This window comes from Narcine bancroftii, chromosome 1 (assembly GCF_036971445.1).
Source record: "Narcine bancroftii isolate sNarBan1 chromosome 1, sNarBan1.hap1, whole genome shotgun sequence".
Taxonomy (NCBI): Eukaryota; Metazoa; Chordata; class Chondrichthyes; order Torpediniformes; family Narcinidae; genus Narcine; species Narcine bancroftii.
Window position 1 is genome coordinate 70,311,019 of NC_091469.1, and position 27,795 is coordinate 70,338,813.

The 27,795-nt window shown below is 41.7% G+C and overlaps 1 long non-coding RNA gene across 1 annotated transcript; it reads left to right on the plus strand.

The window, feature by feature from the left end:
• Positions 1-2,887: 2,887 nt before the first annotated feature.
• LOC138759399 (uncharacterized) lies at positions 2,888-27,795 on the plus strand. The gene is made up of 3 exons (XR_011354815.1): positions 2,888-2,951; positions 14,825-14,939; positions 26,204-27,795. It is a non-coding gene; the product is annotated as an uncharacterized lncRNA (long non-coding RNA).

Consider the following 27,795-nt stretch of genomic DNA (forward strand, 5'->3'; position numbering starts at 1 on the left):
GTTTCCTTTTTTCTTTCTCATCCCTCCCATTCCTCTTATTTTTTGTATCTTCCTGCTGGGAGCCCCGCTGTCGGGTCTTTATCAGCTGGTCCCCCCTCCCGTCGGTATTGTCTTTGTCATGCATGGTTGTGCACCTCTGTTTGGCTCCGTGAGCCATCTTTGCAGTCCTGTGTTCAGTGGGTTGCGACCCTGCAGGGTTTCCACTTACCTCAGGGTGTGGGCTCCACTTTCCATGGCGGATCCCTGCTTCTTCGTACAAGTAAACCCTTCACATTTCTCTTCCAGCGTCTTTCCTTCTTTTCTTCCCATTGTTTTTGGTTTTTCTTTCTTTGGTGCCATTTCCTCCCTAACTTTATTTTTTATTTGTGGTGATTTGTGTGTCTGGGGCTTTGCTTTTTCTTCACTTTTTTCCTTCTTTTCTGAAGAGGGCTGGTATTCTCCTACTGGCCACCACTCCATCACGTGACCGTGCCTGTTGTGTACTCTTGAAAGATCTTCGACCTACACTGTTAACTTTGTTTCTCTTTCTGCAGATGCACTCTGGTGAGTGTTTCCAGCAGTTTCTATTTTTATTTTAGGTTTCCAGCATCTGCAGATTTTAATTTTCAGGTTGTGTGTTATTGTGTGGATTGGAGCTGTAGGTACTAGAAGGTAATTCAGAAAATAAGTGGGGTTTGATTTTAGGTTGGCAATGCAGATGTGTCCATAGGATCTGAACTCCTTAAATTCCCTCATGCCAATGAAAGGAATCACTGGAGATTTTCTGTCACCAAGTTACCCATTGCTCAAGCAGCCAACTTTATTTTACCTTTCAGAACATTTCTTGCTGGGTTCATTTCAGAACTGTCGGCTGGGCAAATGACATTTTCTACATCTATCATTTCAATGTAGACCTTGTATAGCTTCAGTTACATGGGACAACAATTTTTTTTCCAAGAGGTATGCTTCCTGAAAAAAAATTGGGGATTATGAAAAACCAATCTAGTTCAAGCTGAACACGAAGATAATTTCAGATTTGTCATAACACGTAGGAAGTTGGAGAAACATGAACTTCTATTGAATTTAGCAGGTTTTATCGCATAATGTACCTCTGAGCCAAGCTCTCAAGTTGACCGCCCATGTTGCACAACGAATGTGTGGAGTCCGAGGTTTATCTTGGTCACTATTTTACAACCAAAGTAGAGCTCATAGGTTTTCTAAGTAAGTGCAGTCATGCTTTGTCTTTGAGTCTTAAGTGTATACTCGCCACAGATGTAACAATGCATTGTATCTGTTGCGACATTGAGACATTTTTGCTGAAAACAATAAATGATATTATTAAATTCACCCACTATGCTATTGCCTAACCGACATGTGCATCAACATAGATTCAGTCTAGATCAATGTAATGCAAAGCTTCTGAATAGGTGAGCTGCTTTTATAGCCTGTCTGCATCTATCCTGACTAAGTATGTCCAGGCCTAAGACACTATTTGTGTAGCACCTGCACTGAGTGCAGGCCTAGGTATGCTTGGACTTCCTTTGTGATCAATATACCAGTAGACTTAAAATATGACAGGAAATCACAAAAATAGGTTATTTTTTTAAAAATGGTAAATGATAGGAAAATTTTAAGGCGATTTTTGTGATCAGCAGTCCGAAATCCATAAAATACACCTGTGTTCAGGAAGCTAAATCTTCGTTGTCCAGAATTATTAGATACAGTGTAAAATTATTGATTTATTTGCCAATCTAAAACACTCAAAATGTATTAAATGAAAAAAATATTTTAATTTTCTTGCTATTTTAATTGTTCTATTTTAATATCTGTTGTTCCCATTAAGAATATTTAACGAGGCGAGTGGCCGAAGATTTTTGGCCAAATTGGTTAGAATGTTTTCAATCTAAAAAAAATCTGAGACCCAACCTTGTAATCGTAGATAATTTTTCTCGTAGGAAATGTGCAATGATGATCCCCGTATAACACACATGTCAAACTCAGGCCCGCGGGCCAAATTTGGCCTGTGATATAATAATATTTGGCCCGCAAGATCATATCAAATATGTATTAGAGCTGGCCCGCTGGCTACCATGCTAGTATAGCGCATGCACAGCTAATACAACAAATCCCAGAATGCTTTGCAAATGCATTGGCGTCAGCCCGCTAATCGCCCCCACCTCCTCTCTTTACTTTCATTAGCATCTGTGACCTGTCGCCGAACTCACATGCAATAAACCCCTTACGAAAAATGGCCAAACGAAAGACAGAAAACAGGACCTTTCAAGACAGGTGGGAGGCAAACTCTGTCCCCAGAGTTTGATGAACTTGCATCTAAGAAGAGATGCCAAGTATCTGGTTTAGACCCAGGTGCATCAGAGTAAATCACAGTGTATGCTTGGATTAATATTTTCTTTGGTTAACTTTGGACTGTTCATAGTTGAAAGATTGGATTTTCATTGAAGCAAGTTGGTTTTTTTTGACTTGTTGGCTTGTGGAAAAAAAATACATTTAAAAGGAGCTTAAAGGCTATAGAGAAATATTATTTATTGAATATTTTATTTCTCATTTGTTAATGCTTCTTCTGGAAAGCGTTTAACCAAAACTATTATTAAACATTTATTTTAATAAGAAAAAGTTTAACATTACATATGTTGAAAGAAGAGAAAACATGTAGATGTTGTTGAAAATTTTCAATGAATATTTAGTTTGGCCCACGACTTAGTCCAAGGTTTTAATTTTGGCCCTCTTTGAATTTGAGTTTGACACCCCTGCCGTATAACAATAAAGGGTGATATTCAATGAATAGGTCAGCGGAAGCCACAAGAAATTGAGTGCGGCCCGGCAGCCGATTGGTGTTTGTGACAGGTATTGGCCCGGCAGCCGATTGGTGTTTGTGACAGGTATTGATTGTGACGTTGACTGAACCCAGCCAGACCCAGTCTCAGTTGCGCATTTGGAGGGACACCAGTTGGGTAAGAAATTTTAGGAGTGCGACTTTCTTGCTTTTGTTCTGAAGTAGTTTCCCAGAGAATATGGGGTTCCCTTTACCCCTGCATGTTTCGCATGGCTATTTATTTGTTCTTCCACTTGTGTAATTGTCTGGAAGAGTTAAAAACAGTTCTTTACTCACCTCTCGAACTTCTCTTTTGTTCCAACTCAATTAAAAATCCCAGTGAGAGAGAAGTTTTTAATATTCATCAGTTCAAATGTATTTGAAGTAAAACTGAGTAAATCGTGTTAGGCTGAGAGAAGAGGTCTATGTCATTGTTAAACCTTGGAAACCCTGACGATTAGGGCAATTCTATGACAGCACAAGCGTCCCCATTGATCTTCGGTTGCTTGGACCTCATCGTCCGCGTTGGCACTGGTTTCACGGGCCGGAAGTGCCTTCAGCTGTGCTTTTTTTAAAACAAAATCACGCTATTATTCGCTTCTGTAGGATATACTGCTCTCTCCACTGCCGAAAAGTTGACTTTTTTTCCCCCTCTCATTGATATTGCTGCCTCTTCAAGCAGACCGTGCATGGTAGCGCTGAGCAATGCAATCGTCATGCGGGTGGGCCAGAAGAAACGCGCTCTCAAAAGTCTCTGTGATCCTGAGAGGCATCTCATTCAATTGCCACATTATCCCCCAATAATTAAAAAAAAGTTGAACAATTTGAAGGTTAACAACATTACCGCATATCCTAATTATTGCTCCCTCGCACATTCTCCTCTGAAGTCTTCAACTACTTTGGTAACAGATGCAAGTCTAATATCATAAATGATGTACTCCACTCTTTCCATTAATTCATAGAGGTTAAAAACTATCAACAGGCAACACCTTGCACCTAAAATTCACATTCTACCAAAGAACATCCTGTAAAAACAGCAAACTATTTTATTCAAGATTCCTTTATTGTCATGTAATAAAACAGTTCTAATATGACACAAAATTTGCTTTAGACAGATTACCCATCAGCAGAAATTGCCGAGCATCTCCTACACTCAGATAAAGAGCAGCAAAAGAGCCCCTCATGTCACTGAGTGTCAATGGTCTCGACTCCAGTGCTTCCACAGGCTCCATTGTCACAGTCCAAATTAGTGGCCACCCGAACTCCAGATCTGAACCTCTGACATGATCAGAAAATGCCCTCTCAAATCCCGTTCCGATATCTGGTACTCCCTTCAGTTGTTCCGTAGCCTGGTGTGAGTGTTTTGACCGCAGTGGCCAGCAGCCTGCAAGGGTTCCTCACTCGAGCCACCTGTGTGCTCTTCAGCCGCAGAGCTGCTCACTGGTCAGCTGCTGTGGTCACCGTCCCATGGGTGATCACCTCTGTTTCACCTTCTCAAACAGATTGGTCTCCCCTAACCTGATGCCCTGTGCCAGTCCTCTGCTTTCTCAGAGTCTAATCTACCAAGGTTGCTGCCGAATACAGGCGCTGCCATCTCGGGCCCAGACCCTGTAATTGCAGGATTTTTAAAATAAATTACCACTGGCTGTTTTAACAGGCCTTTTAAATCCTAATCGGAGCCATGGATAGTTGGACTGGGCTGTTGAATCCTGTGGAGGAGCTTATACTGTATTCTGATATAATTCAATCATTTTTAGGATTTTTAAAAAAAATTATCTATACTTCTGTTACAACAAAACCATTTCACACCAGCGTGTTGATAACATTAATCTGTTCATTCATTTAAGGACCTTCTTAGTTATATAGAACTTGCCAAATATTTATTCTGTGGACATAGTGGGTGGAGTAAAAATTTATATTCCTTAATGATTATTATTTGCAGAATTAATCTTAACTCAAAGATAATTTCAGGCAGGAAGTAAGCATATCAAATGTGGTTTTATAAGATGAAAGGGTATTATTATTGGGAGAAATTTGGTACATAGTACATCTACTTCATATAATATGTTTCTGTACACATTCCTTCCTAAAATTTTAAGGTTTTCTTCAGCCAGAGGGCTCCTAACTATCCTTCACTTCCCCAGCTATTGAGCGCAAATTATTTGGCTGACCCTCACAGCCCTCCCTGATCATCTGCCCAACTAATTCTTCTGATGTCCTTCCCTCTGTAATCAGTTCTCTCTCTGACCCACAGGAACATTTTTCTAATTGTTAAGTATGCAGTTGATGTAGGATTGAGACATTTCATTATTTCTGGAATAAAAGCAGAATATTTCAAAATTATTTATCAGGGCAGGTGGCATCTATGGAGAAAGAAAAAAAGGTAATGTCACCCCCTCAGTGCCACTGCCGCTGCCCCTCTTGCCCACGCCCCCCTTTGCCAGTGTGCATCTGGAATACTGTCCATAAAATTATTTCATTAATCTTTTGCAGTGTCTGTAATTACTCAGAAAGACTATATAAAACACAGTTCAACAAAATAGGTGTGTTGAATTATGGTGGTACCTTTGGTGGTTTCAGGGAGAGCTGTCAAAGTACTGAGTGAATGACGAAAATCACATCAGGAGAGCAGATGGGTTATCCACAAGACATTCCGCAGTTTTAGCCAAATCATCTGACCTGCCCATGGGATGCTGGGTCAGTTTCTGCTGGCATTTCCATGACCTTTGTGCCAGCAGGTAGCTGGACTGATGGAATCACTGGCTGTGGAATGACCATCCTACGGCTGCTCAATGGTTCCTCACCACGATGTATTTGGTTTCTTGACACATGACCAAATAAGTGGGGATTGAATTTTTGACAGTCAGTTTTTGTTCATTGTTCAGCTTACAAATGACACTACTTCATCACCTTCAGCTACATTCTACAATGGAAAACTAATTGGGCACAAGGTGCATTTTAATATCCACCACGTACATCCTTTCTTAAATGAAGAGCCCAAAATTGCTCACAGTACTCCAAGTGAGGAATTGCCAGATCACCAGTGCTTTGTAAATCTTCACAACCCTGCTCTTGTATTCTATTTCTCTTGAAATGAATGCCAGCATTGCATTTGTCTTCTTCACCGCCGACTCAACCTACAAGTTTACCTTCCTGTACGAGGATGCCCAGGACCTCTTCAGCTGGGAATTTTCATTTTTTTCCATTTAGAAAATAGTTTGTTTATTTTTTTGATCAAAGTGACTGACCGTACACCTTCTGACATTGTATTTCATTTGCCACTTGTTTGCCCATTTTCCTTATCTGTCTAAGTTCTTCTGCAACCTCCCTGTTTCCTCAACACTATCTGTTCCTCCACCTACCATTGTATCATTGGCAAAATCTAAATCATTAATATACAACATAAAAAGAAGTGGTTCCTACACTGGCCCCTGAGGTGTAACTGGCAGCCAACCAGAATATGATCCCTGTATTCCAATTTTCTGCTTCCTGGCAATCAGCCAATGCTCTACCCATGCTAGTCTGTTTTCTGTTATATCAGGCTCTTATTTTGACAAAGTGCCTCATGTATGGCACCTTGTTAAAAGGCTTCGGAAAATACAATTGCAAAACATCCACTGCGTCTCCTTTACCTAGCCTACTTACCTCCTTTATCGAGCCAATTAAAGACTTGTGTTTCCTGTATTTAGTTGTATTATTGCTAGTGGAAAAATGGTGCCAGATTGGCTTTACTTTTCATTTCCTGCGTGAAGAAGCCCTCGGATTACTCAACAGCTTTGAACCTGAGTGGCTTCCAATGTCCTGTGGTGACCATCCTGCACAGAATTGTGTTCTGCAAGCAGGGAGTTAGCTTCAGGCAGCATGTTCTCAGGCTGTGCCCACAAGCATCTGATGAGTATTTTTTTTAAAAACATGCTGACCAGGTAAATCAAACATTAATGAAAATTGAGAAGAAAAATAACTTTAAAAAAACAGCTTAATTTACCATGTTAATGAAGTTTGGCGACATACAGTATTCTAATAACAGATACATTAGCAATGACATAAAGCAGAGGGGCCTGGTAATAAAATGTATGGATCCTCAGCTCAGCTTGTGCTGGACTCTATGTTGGTGTGCAGGAGTTGAATGTGCTTACACATGATGGAACTTATTCCAAAAAATAGCATAATTATAATGTTACTGTGTACATGCATAAATAACACAAACTGATTTTCTTTTATACATTGTACTTTTTGGAACCTACCACATAATAACCCAAGAAACATTTAAATTACTCAAAACTAATTCCATTAAGTACTTTGAAGATCTTTGTTGCAAGACTGCCTGAAGAGGGCGCACAAAATCAGTGAACTGGTGCAGACTCGAAAGGCCAACGTGACCTTTTTCCGCTCCGTAAATGGTTATATGGTTAAGACGTCAATGGTAGTAGAAACATTGCTCCAGGACACCATTCCAGACTCAGCGATCCAGCTGGTTGACCTTATTGCCTTCAGAGCAGACAGATATACTGCTGCTTCTGGCAAGACTCGAGGAGGGGGACTGTACATTTACATCAATGAGAACTGGTGCACCAATGTCTCTGTTGTGAAGACCTTCTACTTAGCAGAGATAGTGTACCTGTTGGTGAAATGCAGACCTCTCTACCAGCCTAGGGAATTCTCAGCCATGCTGATTGACGCAGTCTGCGTTCCGTGTTCGGCTAATGAGGGTGAAGCCATGAAGGAGCTTTAGAGTGCCATCTATGAAGCCTAGACTTCCCACCCTGATGGAGCCATGATTGTTGCCAGCGACTTCAATTACACCAACCTGAAAACCGTCTTATCACGGTTTCAGCAGCATATAAACTTCGCCACGAGAGAGAACACCCTGGATCGAATATCCCTCCACCTTTGTTATGTGGAACACATAACTGTCTTTCTAACCCCAATGTACAGACCACTGGCAAAGCAAACTAGGTCAGTTCTCAGGGAGATCAGGACAGGGTGGGGGGGGGGGGGGGGGCGGGCATAGCAACATTGCAAGACTGCTTTGAGACCAAGGAATAGAGCTTTTTCAGGGAAGCACCACCTACAACGGTCACTTAAACATAGAGGAGTATGTGAGCTCAGTGACTGGCTACATCAGCCAATGCATTGAGGATGTCTCCAAGATTAAATGCTTTACAACCAGGGCTAACCAGAAACCATGGTTAGATGCAGAGGTCCAGGCCCTTCTCAGAGCTCGTGATCCTGCCTTCAGGACAGGGTGTAGGATAGCACTAAGATCAGCCAAGGCTGAACTCTCCCATGCAATTTGGAAGGCAAAGCAAGGTTACACACAGAAGATCCATAGAGAGCAGTGAGACACCGACGACAAGGGATTAAGATATTACAGATCACAAGTCAACCTTGCGAATTAAGGACAAAGACACCTACCTTCCGGACAGACTGAACATCATCTATGTTTGATGAAAAGAAAAGGATGATACCAAGGAAAGCTCTGTGTCCCTGTAATGATTGGGTCCCCTGCATAATCGCAGGTGAAGTGAGAAAAACCCTATCCATGGTGAACCTACACAAGACGATGGGACAAGACCACATGCCAGGTGAGGGGTACTGAAGGACTGAGCAGACCAATTGATGGAGGTCTTCAAGGACATTTTCAGCACCTCACTGCAGCAGTCTAACAGGGTTCAAGACAACCACCATCATCCCGGTACCCAAGAGGGTGACAATAACAGGCCTCAATGACTACTGCCTGTGGCACTGAACACCATTATGAAATGCTTCAAGCATCTGGTGATGGAACACATCAAAGCACATCTCTTAGAGATGCTGGATTCATTTCAATTTGCCTATAGAAGAAACCATTCCACAGATGATGGTATAGCCTTGTCACTTCACTTCGTCCTGGCCCACCTGGAGAATGACGCTTTATACGCTAGGCTGTTGTTCATTGACTTCAGCTCGGTGTTTAAAACTATCATTCCTCAGAAGCTGGTGAAGAAGCAGTCTTTGCTGAGGCTCCACACTCCTCTTTGGAACTGGATCCTGGACTTTCTTTCAGAAAGACCAGTCTGTCTGGGTTGGTAGCAGAATATTGAGCACCATCACGCTGAGCAATGGCCCACCTCAGGGCTGTGTGCTTAGCCAACGCCTGATCACACTGCTGACTCATGACTCCATTGCCAGATCCAGCTCCAACAATGTCATCAAGTTTGCAGATGATGTAACAGAAGTTGGCCTCATCGGCAGCAACGATGAATTGCACTACAGAGAAGATGGGAAAAATCTGGTGAAATGCTGTGAGAGTAACAACCTTGAGTGTCAATGTGGACAAGGCAAATGAGATGATTGTGGACTTCAGGAGGACCAGGAATGACCACCCTCCACTACACATCTACAACTCTCTAATAGAAAGAGTGGAGAGCACCAAGTTCCTTTGAGTTCACTTACTATTATTGTGGACACTCACTATCTCCTCACTTGCCAGGAAGGCGCAACAGTGACTGCATTTCCTGAGAAGACTGAAGCAGACAAAGCTACTGGCCACCATTATATCCACCTTCTATAGGAGCTTTATCGAGAGTGTGTTGTAGTTGCTGCAGAGAAATGTATCGGAGGTCAATCCACAGGACCATAAGAATGGCAGAGAGGATCACCGGAGTTTCCTTCTCCACTCCACCTTCTCCTCCCCCCCCCCAAAAAAATCAATGTGATCTACCAGGATCATTGTCTGAAGAGGGCACACAAAATCTTTAAGGTCCCTTTCATCCAGCACACAGCATCTTTCAGCTGCTCCTGTCAGAGAAAAGATACAGGAGGATCAGAGCCAGCATCACCAGGCTGAGGAACAGCTTCTTCCCATGGGCAATGAGAATGCTGAATGACCAAAGGATCTGCTCACACTAACCATCCGAGACTCTCATGTACACAAAACAATATTTATTTATTTTTCTAAATATAGTACTTGTTCTGGATGTGTGTTATGGTTGTTCTTTATATTTTTGTACCAGAGATTGTCGAGTGGTACTTGTACAATCAGATGACAATCGACTTGACTTGTATTTTAATTGCATACTACATCATTGCTTAGCAACATATTTGTTGCTTAAAAATAATTTGATGTAATTAGATCATGTTTCAAAATTATTGGAAAATGTTCTAAGAGATCGGATATTCAATTATTTGGATAGCCAGGGCCAATTGGGGATTGTCAATATGGCTTTATATATGGTAGATTGTGTTTACCCAATCTTATAGACTTTTTCAAGAAAGTTACAAGGAAAGTTGATGATGGGAAGGCTGTAGATGTTGTCTACAAGGTCCCGCATGAGAGGTTAGTCAGAAAGGTTCAAACATTAGGTATTCATGGTGACGTTGTGAATTGGATTCGACAAAGGCTGGATGAGATAAGCCAGAGAGTAGTGGTGGATGATTGCTCAACACATTCGAGGCCTGTGACTAGTGGTGTGCCTCATGGATTGGTACTGAGACCATTGTTGTTTGTCATCTATATGGATGATAATGTGGTAAATTGGATTAGTAAATTTGCAGATGACCCTAAGATTGGAGGTATTTTGTACAGTGAAGATTTTCAAAGTTTGCAGAGGGATCTGGACCAGCTGCTAAAGTGGTTTGAAAAATAGCAGATGGCATTTAATGCAGACAAGTATGAGGTGTTGAATTTTGGAAGGACTAACCAAGAAAGGAGATTCACGGTGAATGGCCAGACACTGAAGAATCAGGTGGAACGGAGGGATTTGGGAATGCAGGTACATAATTCCCTGAAAGTGGCCTCACAGGTGGGTAGGGTTGTAAAGAAAGGTTTTGGCATATTGGCCTTCATAAATCAAAGTATTGAGTATAGGAGTTGGGATGTTATGGTAAAGTTGTATAAAACATTGATGAGAGCAATTCTGGAATATTGTTTGCAGTTTTGGGTCACTTAAATACAGGAAAGCTATCAATAAGATAGAGAGAGTGCAGAGAAGATTTATTAGGATGTTGCTTGAACTTTAGGGCCTGAGTTACAGGGAAAGGTGAAACAAGTTAGGACTTTATTCCCTCAAGCGTAGAAGAATGAGGGGTGATTTGATAGAGGTATTTGAATTATGAGGGAGATAGTAAAAATGTAGATGAGCTTTTTCTATTGAGGGTGGGTGAGCTTAAAATGAGAGGACATGGGTTAAGGGCAAAAGGGGAAAAGTTTAGTGGAACATGAGGGTGAAGTGGTGGATGCAGGTTCGATTTTAATATTTAAGGGAAATTTGGACAGGTATATGGATGGGAGAGGTATGGAGGGCTAAGGACTGAGTGCAGGTCAGTGGGACTAGGAAAGAAAAAATGATTCATCACAGACTAGAGGGGCTGAAGTGACATGTTTCTGTAATTTCTTACAAGTCCAGAGGACTCCAAAACCCATCAGCAATAGAAATTCACCATGACAAATGGTTACTTAAACAAAAGTTGCTTTTAATTTTCTTTAAACATAAAAAATAGAATGAAACTTTAACTTATTACTATTAACTTCACCTAACTTAACACCCTTCTAATTCTAAGCACAGGTATATGTTCAGGAAAGTTCTTTGATTCACAGTCCAATCTCACTTCTCACTCCTTCAAGTTCACTAGTATCAGACAATTCTTATACTGTGCACAGAATTTAATGAATTTTTGCCAGGCTCTGGTGCTGAAAGGTAAATGGTTACCACACAGAAAGGTTCTAGTTGGTTTCAGAAAGAGAGATTTGTTGCTCATTGGACAAACACAAACTGATTCCCTCCGATCAGCCACTTCAGTGTCTTGCTGAAGAAAGTTGCCCCATCATGGGTTTTCCAAATGATAACCTCTTCCAGGTCACCACAAAGTTCATTTCAGGAGAAACACTCTAATGAGCCATTTCCTCTTGTAAGGACCACAAGGGTTTTGAACAGGCTGAACTCAGAACTACAACCCATCTTCAAAATGGGATTTCTCAAACTGAATTCTCTCTCTCTCTGTTTGCAACACCACATGAACCCTCTTAGAAAAGCAATTTGCAACCAGACAGATTAGGCCCTTTCAAGTGGCTGAACACCACAATGTAAAGTCGCATATTCTCCTCCATGCGGCTAAAGACATAGTCACCTGAATCCTCCGAAAGCGCCTCTGAGGCGCCAACACCAACCCTCCTCAGGGAGGGATAATCGGTAGAGTGCTGGGCTCTGTTGAGGCACCTGTATATGCAGCCGCTGTAAGCGGCCACCTGGAGGTGGGCTGATGTCTCTATCAGCCAGCGACCCAACTCACTGCTGCCTGACAGCCCCCCGCCACACAACCTGACAGACATACTCCCTGCTGCCTGACAGCCATCCCCTGCCCGGGTGGCTGGTGGGGGAACATCAGGGCATGGGCAGCCGGCGGGGGTGTGGCCAGTGCAGGTTGTCACAGCCCGGCTGGTCGCTGCTGCACCATGGCCACTCTCTGTGGCTCTAAATGCAGCATAGTAATGGCAGTCTTCCCTATCCATAATCCCCATGCAGCTGGAACTGTATGGGAAACACTGAATGGTTCCACCTGCATGGGGAATTATGGGTAGGGATGATGGCCATTGCTATGTCACATATTTATTATAGGTGGTGCTGCAGCACCAGTCATCCCACCTCCATCAGATCTGGAGGCTCTCCGAGGCACCTCTGGATATGAATAGGCCCTTTCAGGTGGACCAGGCAACGCTGCCAGCAGACTTTCAGGGCTGCTTGAAAGGTGAGTCTGCAAGATAAGATCTGCTTCTGCCGCCACCCTCAAGGCAGAGGGTCCACCTGAAAGGGCCTACTGCTGGTACTGGAATTAGTTTCTGCTTGGGGATCTGTTGCTTTAAAGACAATAGTTCATTTATTCCACACATCAGTCCAATTAACACCTACTTGTGAAGTCTCCATAGGCAATCTTCAAAGTTTCTGTGGAGTCACTGTGGACACGGTCTCTTTCAGCAAAGCTCTTGCATTTTAAATGAATGTCCTTTTAGCCCTTTTCAGATAGCCAAAAAGTGGAGATGTAAAAGCGGAGAAACTCCGCCAAAACACATAATCACATACATTTCTGAATGTGTAGAGGCGGTCTCCGAGCTGCGTATTCCAACCCCTCTTTGAGAGGGATAATCTCTTCAGCGCAGCCTTCCACCGATCAATCTGAATGTACAGCCGTGTTAAGCAGCTATTTAGGGACAGGCTGATGATGCCGTCAGTCCGCGACCCACCTCCCCACTTACCCCTCTCCCTCCAAGTCAAACAGCGGGGGCTGTCAGCAAGGACCATTGGGGCAGCGGGGGCTGTCAGTGGGGACTGTCGGAGCATCTAGGGCTGTCAGTGGGGACCGTCAGGGCAGCTGGAGCTGTCAGCGGAGGCCGGCTAGGCAGCAGAAGCCGTCAGGGGGCAGCCTGTACGGGCTGGGATAGCCACACTGGGCCACTTCGGCCTTCGGAGCCACTCTCTGTGGCTCAAAATGTGGCAGAGGAATGGCTATCATAATCCCCCACGCAACTGAAACTGTTCTGGGAACCATAGAGTGTTTTCAGCAGCATGGGGGAATTATGGGTAGGGAAGACAGCCATTGCTCTGCACATATTGATGATGGGTGGCACTACGTTACCAGTTGCCTCACCTCTGTCAGATCCAGCGGGCGCTACAAGGCGCCTCTGGATATGAATGGGACGCTGGAGCAGCCTTTTAGAGCTGCTGTCGAAAGGTAAGTTCCCATTTTTCTATCCACTCCATAGCCAGTCTAAAGGTGAAATGTTAATGTCTGTTTGTGAAGTGACCTACACTAAACCTCCCACAATCTATCTCTTTTGAGACATATTAATATATAATATAAAATATTAGGATACCCTACAACAGCTGTAATTGTACGGTTCTATTTATTTAAAGTTTTGATATTTTGGCTTCTATCAGGTAGAAGCTAATATGCATGTACAGATCTTTATTGAACATTGTGTAAATAATTAAAATGTTGACATAAAGTGTGCTTTCTGATTCATTGCATGAGATCTGTGAAAATTATTTTATCTGACTGCCTCATCAATTAGCTTCATGACATCCTGGGATTCCTTTGAAATGGTACATGAGAATAATGCATAAAAGGGATGCCTTCACCACAAATCATTAGATCTATGGAGAATTTTCTTTAAAGTTATGCTATAACAAAATAAAATGCTTCAGTTGCTAGAAATCAATAGTAAACAATGTGGTTGCAAGATTAGCAAGCACTTCAACATCTATTTTGGAAGAAGCAGAGCTGATACTTCATGTTCTGAAACTACTTTTTCTTTCTCCACTGATCCAGCTTGATTTGTTAATATTTCTAGCACATGGTTTTGTTTCACTAATTGCTTCACTTATTGCTGATTGGAAATTCTGTGCCTTTATATGGAAGGTATCCTTGATTATCAATGGAATCATGTAAAATGTTGTTAATATATTCACTGGAACATATGGAAGCAGACATTCTGGTAGCAGTTTTAGATTGGTTTGTCCTAAATCCATTTATTGATATAAAATTTCATATTTCTGGGTTATTTAAATGAGAATTGGATATTTAGCTCAAAAATTACAATTTTTCACCTTGTTAAAATCTGTTGCTTTTTGTTAATCCAAACACTCATGATTCAGTTCATTTTGAATTATAAATCTGACTTGGCTATTTATTCATAATTTTCAGTCATTATCTATAAGCGATACTGCCAATTTAAAAAAAATCAATAACCCCCCCCCCCCCACCCCCATTAATGCTGTTTGACCTCCCTCCTTTTCCCCCCGCCCCTCCCCACTGAAGATCCAGGTTGTTTCTTTGCTCCAAATTGCTCAGTCTCTTGTGTCTCCAAAAGAAAAAAAATGGCTGATTTTCTTTTATTTTGCTGAGACAATAGTGATGGAGCAATTCATTCACAGAATGAATAAATTCATTATACAGTAATTGAATGAATTAATAGTGCAAACAAATTTTCATTAACCTTTTGTGTTCTACTGATTTTATATTGGTTGCTTTCTGAAGAGGAACTGTTAAACACCTATCAATTACTGAACACTTACTCAATATTGAAATGAATGGAAATAAAGTGGAAGAGAACAGTAAAGAGAACTCAGAAAATGAATATTCCTCTTTTAGGGTAAGAATCCCACTGGATAACAATAATATACATTAATGTAGCTTCAAGGCCTAATATTTATTGTCTTTTGCATAGTGTGTTATGAAAGTCTTGGCTTTTAAACCCTAGCTTTAAAAGTAGCTTTATTCAGTTGTGTTGTTTGAACATTGGATGGGAAGAGTTAATATTACCCAGGAAACGTAGTTTTCACAACCGCTTTCAAAATGACCAATACTTCCCTAGTAACTGCTGCATTCAGAAGAGCAAAATTTCCTTACTTCCTTGTTGGATAACAATTAAACAGATGGAACTACGTAGAAACGATAATCAACTGCTCCAGATGGTTGATAAACTCTGTCTTGGTGATGTGTTGGCATTATGCTCATTTTAGAATCCCAAGGAAGCATTTACATCTCTAATTGTAATGAGTATGTGATTCCCATCCAAACCAGAAATTTGCTGTCAACATACTGGTTTTGCAAAAAAACTGGTGTTCTGGCCACGTGCCTAAAATAAATACTATACTCACATCTTTATATTTCCAAAAAAATATTCGATTGCCCTGAATGAAAACCGAAAGTGGAAACATTAAATGAATTATCGGTTAATGGTTTCCTCTGGGGAAATTGTGTACTCAAGCAAGCAAATTACAACAGCTTAAAGTACTAAATCATAGTTTGTCTTAAAAACTATCTATCAAAAGACAAGAAATTAAAATAAGAAATTAGTGTGTTTAATTCTTTAGAAATATATAATCATAATGCATCTGCTATTCAATCAATACAGCAGATGCATCTCTTTTTTGGGCTTGAGTTCAGCCTGTTCAAAACCCTTGTGGTCCTTACAAGAGGATATGATATGAAAGTTGATAGTCAAGTACATAAATCCAATTTACAGATGCATGTAACTTCTTACTTGCTGTACCATTTATTTGTACCAGTGCTAGTGTATTTTTATGATGAACAAACATAAATTTCACCTTGTTTCTAGGGCCACATCCTCACTTCCCCCTTAATTTCTATTTCGGCCCTGAGGTTTTTTTTAAATGGCTTGTTTTGTACTACAGATAAAAAAATGTCTGGTTAATTTGCATGAGTTACACGAGTTTAAGTGTGGACAATTTTGAGCAAACATTTTATAAATAAGAGAATAAAATATGTTCAAAAGTCATAGAAGATAAACTGTCATCAAAAGATATGAATACCCAATCTGTTGAGTAGTGACAACTCCTGTCATTACCTCCATTTTATTGATGTTGCTTAAAATAGAAATAGAAATGCCAAAGATGCTGTGGCGGTGGGGAGGGGAAATAGTATGAAAATGAGAGGTTATTCTCAGAGGTGTAGATGCATTGAAATTCTTATTTGCTGCTGCCACACGGTGACAACATTAGTATAAATTAAAGTCACCACAATATGCCATGAGACAGAGAGATCTTAAAAATAAATCTATAACTATTAAAGTTGCAATTAGTGCAAAATAATGTTTCAATGGTACAGACAGATCCTTTGGAGGTTTCTGGAGTAATTTGCAGAAAGGGTTAGAGTACTTTGGGAAGGTTTAAGAAAATGATAGTTATTGGAAAAACATTGAAGTTCCTGAAGGGCAAAAAGAGATTGTGACCAGCGTGTTGAAGGTTTTTTGTGATGTTGGCTGCCTACTTGATATAAGTATCTTCAATGAAAGGTTTATCACTTACTGCAGCCTTTTGCATTCCTGAGCATTAGAATTTCTCAACCAGACCGTGATCCAACCAGCCAGTATCTTTTCCACAGCACATAAAAAATTCAACAGAGTATTCACGACATGCCAAATCTCCTGACCTCTGAGAATGTAGGGGGTTTAGTGTGCTGCCTTCATGAGGTCAAAATGTGCTGATTCTGGGAGAGGTCCTTTGATCCGTGGACTCCCAGGAACTTGAAGAGACTAATCATATCACCATCCCACTGATGAAGATAGGTGTGTGGTCCTCAACCTCCCTATAATAATAAGCTTGTTGGTTTTGATGTCATTGAAAGATTGTTGTTCTGGGATCACCCAATCCAGTTTTCTATCTCCATCCTACATTTTGACTCATCATTACCCAGTATTTGCCCAACCATGGTGGTGTCAACAGCAAATTTATAGATTGCATTGGAGTTCAATTTGCTTTGTAATCATTAGTATAGTTCACCAGTATAACCTGTCTTTTGACATGAAAACGAGTCAAAGCTCATCAAGAAAGCTAAAGTTCTCACTGCACTGGGTCAATAGTAGTTATAGCGTGAACAAAAGCTCTCATGACTGGAGGGAGAACATATGCTTTTATTAGCTTGTAACTGAGGGTAGGGTCTTGCAGTGATCTTCACAGGGGCGCAGGGTTTAGACAGGAAACCAGGGTTATATATCTGTAGATGGAGCAGAGCCAGCCATCAGTATAACACACCACCAGTGAATCTCAGTTCACTGCATTCACCTCTTCCTGCAGAATTTAGGGTCATTGATTCAGAAAAAAAAACAATTATTTACAAATTTAAGCAAACTTGATGTCTGGAGATCCTGGTGGAGTGCCTAAGAATGGGAGGGCATTGGATTCCTTGAGACTCCTGGTCCCCTTGTAGGGGAGGAGTGGTGGGGGGATGCACTTTCCTCCTGAACTGGATTCCCTGAGGTCCTGACTGGGGGTGGTGGGAATGAGCTCCGTGGCTCGCAGGGCATTTGAGGCAATGGATCCTCTGCTCCAACCATGGTGGTGTCAACAGCAAATTTATAGATTGCATTGGAGTTGATGGAGACAGTGTTCTCTCTGCCATCTGGGTACTCCACATAGGTGTACGTGGGATTGGCGTGGAGCAGTTTCACCCTTTACACCAGGGGGTTAGTCTTGCTTGCTTCCTGAGAAGGACTGGACCAGGAGTTGTAAGCCAGGTTGAGAGTGTAGTTCACGATTTCTTTCGAAATTGAATAGGAGCTCGTGAGGAGTAGCATTGGTCTCAGTACATTGTAGTGACTGGATGGAATGGAGTGCCATAGGAAGGATTTCTGGAAGGCCTCTCAACTTCAGGGCTAGTTTGGTAGCCTTCCAGACTGTGGCATTTTCCTTTTCAACCTGCCTGTTGCCCTGGGGATTGTAGCTCGTAGTCCTGATGGATGCGATGCCCCTTGCATCACTCATAAAGGATGAGCCCAGTCGCTATGAATATAGTTGGGATACCCAATCAGGGCAAAAATGGAATCTAGGACCTTTATGACTGACGAAGTGGACGTGTCTGGACATGGAATGGCGAACGGGAGGCGGGAATACTCATCAATGATAGAGAGGAAGAAAGTGTTCCCATTCGTGGAGGGGAGAGGTCCCTCAAGATTGACACTGAACTATTCGAAGGGCCTGGATGACTTGACCAGGTGTGCCTTTGCAGGGTGGTAGAAGTATGGCTTGCACTCTGCGCAGACCTGGCAAGACCTGGTCATTTCCATGACATCTTCCATGGAGTACGGCAGATTGTACGCCTTGACAAAATGAGCCAGAGCTTATTATGCAGAGACTGCAGTTGACCGGTGTGTGCAGAGGCACAGCTTCCTCTGGATAAGGCATCTGGAGGGTTATTAAGCGCTCCTGGCCAATAGGCAATGTCATAATTGTAGGTGGAGAGCTTGATTCTCCACCTAGCAATTTTGTTATTTTTTATTTTTCCCCTCTTGACATTATTAAACGTGAATGTGACAGAGCGCTAGTCAGTGAGGACCGTAAATTTCCTACCAGCCAGGTAGTGTCTCCAGTGCCTCACAGCTTCTACAATTGCTTGAGCCTCATTTTCCACAGAGGGTTTCTGGAGCTTGTGGCCTTGCAATGTCCGAGAAAAGAATGCAACAGGCCTGGTTGAAGGTAGCGGCCAGGATTACGTCCGAAACGTCGCTTTCCACTTGGATAGGTACATTCTTGTCCACCGTGTGCATGGCAGCTTTCACAAAGTGATTTCTGGGGTAGTTAAAAGCCATTTGGGCTTCAGCCATGGGGAAGAATAGTGGCTTTTAAGAGAGTGTGAAACTTATCAGCATGTTGAGGGATCCACTGGGCGTAATATGAGAAAAATCCCAGGCATCTCCTCAAAGCCTTTGTGGTTCTGGGAATGGGGAGGTCTAACAGGGGACACATCCTATCAGGATCGAGGCCAATGATGCCATTCTCTACCACGCAGCCAAGGATAGGCAGACATTTAATCCTGAACATACACTTGCTAGAGTTATGTGAGGTTCAGGGCTTTTGCCGCGTGGAGAAAGCTCTGGAGGTTGGCGTCATGGTCTTGCAAGGTATGGCCACAGAAGGTGACGTTATCGAGGTAGGGGAAGGTAGCCTTCAACCCATACTCATCTACCAATCTGCCCATCTGTCTCTGGAAGATAGGAACCCCATTAGTAATACCGAAAGGGACCCTCTGGAATCGATAGAGATGACCGTTAGCCTCAAATGCCATATATGGATGGTCCTCAGAACAGATTGGCAGCTGGTGATAAGCAGCTTTCAGGTCGATGGTCGAATAGACCCAAAACTGTGCAATATCATTTACCGTGTTCACAATTTGAAGGAGGGGGTATGCGTCCAGAAGCATGTACCGATTAATGGTTTGGCTATAGTCAATTACTAGCCTGGACTTGTTTTTCCCTTTTATCAGTACCACTTGCGCTCTCCACAGGCTGGTGCTAGATTCGATTATACCTTTATCAAGCAGATGTTGTGTCTCAGACTGTATGAAATCTTGGTTTGCTGTGCTGTAGCTCCTGCTCTTGGTAGCAATAGTTTACAGTCAGAGAGAGGACGGATTCAGGAAGAGAGGTGGGGAGGGGGTTGTGCGGTCTATGTTCAGTGTGGAAAGGCTGCATGTGGGTTCTGATTTTAGAGGTCCTCCGTTCTGAACCGTTACAGGGAGAGAGGACCAGAATACTCCAAGGTCACGCTTTTAAGGTGACACAGGAAGTCCAGACCCTACAGCACCAGAGCACACAATTCATCAAGTACATTGTTGTTTGGGTTCGTGTAGGTCCTACAGGTTAAGAACCAGACCAAAGTTGAGGTACAAAGTCCACATTTATTTTGGGGATGCAAACTGAACAACAGGGTCAATATGCTAGGCAAACCTATACACACATACACACACAATACACAAGGGGTAAATGTACACTTTGGATAACAAGGGAGAAACCGACAGAAGACTGGGGTAAATTACATGAACATATACATTCAGCAGTCAGGATCAAGGCGATACTACGTGCCCCCATCCCTTGACCAGTAGGGACATGGCTCTTGCTTCTTAACCTCGGGACTCACCCCAACCCAGTGTGGAAGGTGCTTTTTACGTGCCACGAGGAGTCCAAAAGAGGCACATGGTCCTTTATAGTTCTGCAGGCAGTATTGGCTGGGCCCCATTGGCTGCTGTGGCCAATGGCTTGAAGCCGAGTGCAGGGGCTCAGCAGGGGTCAGCCAATTAGGTGAAGGCCAAGGCTGAGTCTGGACAGGCTGCCTGGACTGAAGCACCTGGTGATTTTGGAGGACTAATTGTAAGGGTCACCTTGATGGCTTGGGGTGAGTCTTTAACCTTGATTGGCAGGTAATATGTCCTTCGAACAGGAGCACAGCAGCACCACCAAGTGGTGGACACTGCCTCTCCATTACAAACATACAGGTGTATCTTACAAAATTCCCCCCCTTCAAACGACAAATGTACTATACAATGTTGTTGAATATGCGTAGAATGTGACTGAGATGCAAGGAATATGCGATAACTGGAAGGATACATCTTTAGGTTGTATTCTTGTACAGTCCATGAGTCTATGAAGCTTTCAGTAGAGCCTGTGTCGATGTAGGTATTTAATGGAATGTTCATTTACCTTCACAGTCACAATGGAGTCCCTGAGCAGGTGAGATCTGTCCTGATTTAGAATCATCGTGGCTAGGACCTGAGACTCCATATTCCTCACTCAAGTGGCCCCCACTGTCCTGGGGTGCCCATGGGTAAGATGGTGTCGACCTCATGGCATGGTAAGGTGGCCACCCTCCTTCCTCTTCTGATGATGATAGCGCTGAGTTTGAATTTGAGTCGTGGCAAGATGGCCGCCAAGCCTTTCGTGCTGTTTTCTCACTGCCACCCTCCGTTGGCGGGTAGCGCCGCAAGTGGGTTTGGATGAATTTGAGGCAGACGGCTTGGGGCTGGAATCGGATCCAGGAGCAGAGCAGGCCGCAGACTTCCCCAGGCTTTCTCTCGCATGGCAAAACCTTACCCAATGTCCTTTCTTGCCACAGCTGGAACACATTGTGTCTTTAACCAGGCAAAGCGATTGGCAATGCTGGCTCTTGCCACAGAAAAAGCACTCCCCAGCTCGGGAGCGCTCACTAGCATGGGAAGCGGCAGCTGTTAGGGCTGGGGTAGTGGAAGCAGCTGGTCCTTGGAAGGGGTCACCTGGGTGAGCGAGCTTGCTGGCTTCAAGGTCGTTGTTCTCGAGCTTGGCCTGTTCCAATGATTTGGCCAGTTCAATGTGGCTAGCCAGGCCCTTCTTGCCCGACTCGAGCATGTATCTCGAGTGGGACCCCGCGACTAGAGTGTCCCGGATCTATTCTTCTTCACAGACGTGGCCTGTAGCCACTTTGTATTTGTACTTTTTGGCTACAGATCCAGCAGGTAGTCATCAATGGCCTCTCCTGGCTGTTGGTGATGTAGAGCGAGTCAATGCCTCGCTAGGACCTCATTTTGGAACTTCAGGTACTGAGCCTGCAAAGCCTTGATGGCAGCATCATATGTAGTGCAGTCCCTGATGATTGCATATCCTTTCATTCTTACCCACGAAACGAGTGCTGACCTCCTGAGTTCATCGGTGTAGAAGACATCTCTGATTGCATTCAGGTAGGCCTGGAAGCAGTCTAGCCAGTACATGAACTCCTCAGCTGCATTGGGGGATAGAGAGTCTATCAGCAGCATGCCTGTCTTCAGTAGCGCTTCCATCGTTCAGGGAATAAGCTAATAAAATTGTAGTGTGAATAAAAGATCTCACAACTGGAAGGAGAGCATATGCTTTTATTAGCTTATAACTAAGGGTAGAGTCTTACAGTGATCTTCAGAGGGGCTCAGGGTTTAGCCAGGGTTATATATGCATGGATTGGGGTGGAGGCAGCCATCAGTATAACACACCACCAATGAATCTCAGTTTGACAGCATCGAGTCCACGCTGCTGAAGATCCAGCTGCGCTGGATGGGTCACGTCTCCAGAATGGAGGACCATCGCCTTCCCAAGATCGTGTTATATGGCGAGCTCTCCACTGGCCACCGTGACAGAGGTGCACCAAAGAAAAGGTACAAGGACTGCCTAAAGAAATCTCGGTGCCTGCCACATTGACCACCGCCAGTGGGCTGATAACGCCTCAAACCGTGCATCTTGGCGCCTCACAGTTTGGCGGGCGGCAACCTCCTTTGAAGAAGACCGCAGAGCCCACCTCACTGACAAAAGGCAAAGGAGGAAAAACCCAACACCCAACCCCAACCAACCAATTTTCCCCTGCAACCGCTGCAATCGTGTCTGCCTGTCCCGCATCGGACTTGTCAGCCACAAACGAGCCTGCAGCTGACGTGGACTTTTTACCCCCTCCATAAATCTTCGTCTGCGAAGCCAAGCCAAAGAGAGAATATATATAGTATATATAATGTCTGTGAGTATTTTTTATATATATCTATCATATATATACACACACAATATACATGTATACTGTGTGTATAAGTGTACAGTGTACATATGCATACGTATATGTATATATATGTGTCAAACATGATGTCCAAATGAAACTAAAACTTTGCTGTTGCACCTGATTAACATCCTTCCAACCCTTTCATATTTGTGTTGATCTCGAAGTCTCTTAAGTGTCACAGTTGTAACTGCTTCCACCACCTCTTCCCCATCAGCTTAAACTTTAAAGCCTATAACATACTCCCTATGGGAAATTGGTCAAGAAGAATTGCTTGGCATTCACGATATGGTAGTAAATTGGATTGGATACCGACTTTGCAGGAGAAGGCAGAGTGTGGTCGTAGATGATTTCCTCCATGACTAGAGGCCTACAACTCGTGTGTGCCTCAGGGATTGGTGCTGGGCCCATTGCTGTTTGTCATCTATATCAACAATCTGAATGATAATGTGGTAAACTGGATCAGCAAATTTTCAGATGACACTAATGTTAGGGGTGTAGTGGAGAGTGAGGAAGGCTTTCAAAGCTTGCAGTGGGATCTGGATCAGTTGGAAAAATGTGCTGCAAAATGGCAGATGGAATTTAATGCAGACACGTGAGTCATGTTGCACTTTGGGAGGATAAACCAGGGTAGGACATGCATGATAAATGGTAGGACACTGAGGAGTGCAGTAGAGCAGAGGGATCTGGGAATACAGATACAGAATTCCCTGAAAGTGGCATCACAGGGTAGATAGGGGAGTAAAGAGAGCTTTAGGCACAATGGCCTTCTTAAATCAATGTCTTGAGTACAGGAGTTGGGTTGATTTTTTTGAAAATTTTATTTATTAATCATGGTCTATCAATAAAAAATACAAATAAAGGAAAACATGAAGTAAACATGATATTTTTGTAAATATACCCCTCTATAACCCCCCAACCCACCTCTAAACTACCCCATAAAAAAATAAAAAAAGGAATTAACATATATTTATAATCATATACTTTACGCCATGGAGGAACTCCATCCAGGAAAAGAAAAAAAGATATACTACCGTATGTCTAAACCCATATGTTTCTTATATGGGTTCCATGTCTTAATAAAAAAGGAATAATTATCACGTAAATTATAAGTTATCTTTTCCAATGGAATACAAGATCTCAACTCTATATGCCATCTCTGCAGACTCAATTCAATATCATTCTTCCAAGTAATCACTATTCATTTTCTAGCCACTGCCAATGCTAAACGAATAGATGCAATTTGAAATTTCTCTAATTTTAACCCCAAAGTCAATGTCGAACTATATCCCAACAAAAATAACATCAGATCAAGTTCAAGTTTTAACTTAAAATCTTCCAAAAATACCATAATCCTACACCAAAAAGGTTTCATCTTTTCATAAAGCCATACTGAGTGCAAAAAGGAACCAACCTCTTTACCACATCAAAAACACAGGTCCGAAGAACTAAATCTGTATTTCTTTAACTTCTCAGGAGTTAAATAAAGCTGATGTAAAAAATTATAATGAACTAATCTATATTCTCACGTTTATTAATTTAGTTACACTATCTTCACACATAGTCATCCATTCTTACTGAGATATTGAAATAGACAAATCGTTCTTCCATTTATTTTTTGTTTTTAATAAATCCAATTTAGTCATTTAATGTTGTAATAAAGCATTTTTCCCCCGTCAGTAAGTAAAATTTCAAATTTAGTTCACTTAGGTAACCTTAACTCACATCCGAGATTCTCTAATAACAAAGCACAAACTTGATAATATGCAAACAATGTCTTCAACATAATTCCAAATTTTTCTTTGTCTATTAAATGACAAAAAACCCCAGCTTCATAACAGTTTCCTACAGACTTAATACCTTTCTATTCCCAGAGTTTCAAATACTGATTATTCATTGAAAAAGGAAACAATTCTGATACAATAGAGTCTTAGCTGAAAATTTGCCTTTAGTTCCCACAATTTGATCCCTGTTATGCCATATCTCCATTAAATGTTTTAACACAGGTAAATTATAATTTTGCAAAAGACAAGGATTCCATTTGTAAAAGAGTTGGGTTGTTGTGGTAAAGTTGTAAAGGGCCAGCTTTGGAGTATTGTGTGCAGATTGGTCACCTAACTGGAGGAAAAATATCAATAAGATTGAAAGAATGCAAAGAACATTTACAAATATGTTGCTGGGACCCGAGGAGCTGAGTTACAAGTAAAGGTTAAACAGGTTAGGACCTTATTCCCTGGAGCATCAGAGAATGAGGAGAGATTTGACTGAAGTACCTGTATTTTGTGAGGGGTAGTGAAAGGGTAAATGCAAGTCGGCTTTTTTTTACTGATGTTGGGTGAGACAAGAACTAGAGGATGTGGGTTAGGGGTGAAAAAATATTTAAGTGAACAGTAGGGGGCCTCATTCACTCGGGGTAGTGAGAGTGTGGAATGAACTATCAGAAGTGATGATGCTTGTTTGAATACAACATTTAAGAGAAGATTGGATAAATACGTGGATGGGAGGGGTATGAAGGACAAAAGTATGGGTATTGGAAACGCAATCTTCGCAATGGTTATGGTATGAATGACAAATAAACACGACCTGACTTGACTAGTTGATGGGTCTAGATGGAATAATTTGGCATGGACTAAAAGGCGTGTTTCTATGGTTAAATGCATATCTCTAGTGTGTGACTCTTTAGCCCCGTGGTTTAAAAAAAAAATGTCCACTCTGATTTTGTACACCTCCATCAGGGCACCCCTTAATCTCATAAGTGGCAGAGAAAGGAACCCAAGTTTGTCACTCCTGTTCCTATAATTCATTCCCTCTAAACCTTGCAACAACCTCTTCCATGCTCTATCCAAAGCCTCCACATTCTTCCTGGGGTTACTAGAATTGCACACATTATTACAAGTGTGGCCTAATCAAAATTGCTACTATCTGACCTTTTTTTTATATACTCAGAGCTCTGCCAATTAAGTCTATCATTTCATACACGTTCTTTTCCAACCTTGCTAATTGTAATTGTGCGGCACTTTCAATGAGCTATGAACATGAAGCCTCAGATTCCTCTCCACATCAACACTTGTAGCTCTACGAAGTGCAACAGCTCATATTTGTTTGGATTAAACTCCATTTGGTTGGTGGAATTGTGGACAGTGTAGAGGGTTAATAAAGAATACAACATGATAGAGATAATTTACAAATATGGGCAAAGAAATGACAAACATATATTTGCCTATGAATATGTCCCAACACTGATCCCTGTGGAGCACCAGCTTTGTTCTATTTGAGACTTTTGTCAAGAAAAGTTAAACATTGAGCCAAAGAATGCTTAAAAACATCTTGTAGAAGTCTAGGAGTAATTAATCAAAAAGCTTTAAGATGCAAATTGATGAATTTTGGAGTAAAATGTATAATTGTAATACAAGTGCATGTTTTCCAGATATTTGGATTAGTTGCCAGCTAACAAAATACAATAGAGTTGCTTTAGAATGTAACAGTTGGTAAAAATGATTAGATCATCATGATACTTGATCTCCAAGATTTTAGTTAATGGAAACATTGTTTATTTTCTTGATTGTATTTCCTTTAGGTATTAGACTTATTGCTCGCCATTGAACAGTTAACAACAGAACAAACAAAGCCTTACAGTGGACAGAAACATGTAGCAAAACCAGAGAAGGCCCTGCTACTTATTTCAGAGAAACCAACTACCAATCAAAGCCATCTTATCATAGATGAGAAATCAATGGGATACAGAACTATTGGATCTGGTTCAACTATAAAGTGTCCTCAACGAAGCACCTTTGAATGCAACATGAGTGCTTCTAAAATGTATAAAAATCCTCAGACCACACAAAAATCAAAGCTTGTATATAATTGGTTCACCAAACCCGAAGTACATAACCAAGCTGATCGGGGGATTAAGCAACCAACAAAAATGATTATGGTCAATTCATTTGATAGACCTCTAGCACAATCTCTCTCAATACCATTTTCACAAAAAAAAAGTAGGAAAAATGAGCTCTCTCTTAATAAAGCATATTCACTTCGAAGCCCTTTTTTGAACATCAAATTATCACCATTTCGTTTACACATTCAACAGTCATCACTGACAGGTAAACATGAGATTAATTTTCCTTTCTTGCTCCCCTTAATAAGGTATCACACAGATGCAACAGACAAAATCTAAGATACCTGATTTGTGGGTTTAAGTAACTGTATCTCATCTCCTTTTCTTTACCATAAGAAAAAGTTCTGTATTCCAGCTTTGTGCATGCTGTTTTAAATATGGTTAACCATTCTCTTCAAACTAATGTATCAGTTTCAGTTCTGTAGTTTTCATGCTAATGTAATAATACATTCTATAAAATCTCTTCTGCTATTTATACAAGTGCTATAATGAAATTTGATGATCACAACCCTTGAGAAATTAAAAATTTGTACCAATTCATTAATGGACTGGATCAGCAATGAAGTATTTGTAGTTATGATCAAAATGTCCCTTAGCTTAAAAGATCTCAACATTGGAACAACACTAATTGATTTTCAAACTTGCAGTACATACATTTGGGCAGAATAAATCAATGCTTCTCCATTGTTGGGTTAATGAGGGAAAATCTTGTAATCGATTTTTTTTTAATGAGGTCAGTACACTGTATATAAGCAATGACTGCTTTATGGAACCAAAGCATATGATCAAGCAAAATCACAAATTGTGAAATATTGACTTAATTGTACACAGAATATCCACCAATTTCTTTCAAGTGAGTAGTGCTGCAGTATAAAGCTATACATGTAATGATAGTAATCGTAGTTGCAAGGCAACTAGTAATGCCTGTCACCATGGGCTGACACAGACCTTGTGACACACAGTATGTTGGATCTGTAATGGAGGCTGCAACTTCATGGCATGCCTCATGGTGCTGTTTACAACAACTTTTTTAAAAATTTGTCACACTATAAACCATACTGACCAAAATACATAGACATTTTTCTCTTGAATATATACAGTGTCATTTTCTCTCCTTTTTCCCCCTCCCTTCCCTCCCTCCCTCACCCCCCCTTCCCATTTATTTAAAGTTCAATCTATAAGACACATTAAAGCCGTTAAACAATGTCGTCACATAATAAAAATAAACAAGAATTTTACTGAGTCAGTTCATTTTGTTGTCTTCTCCTTCT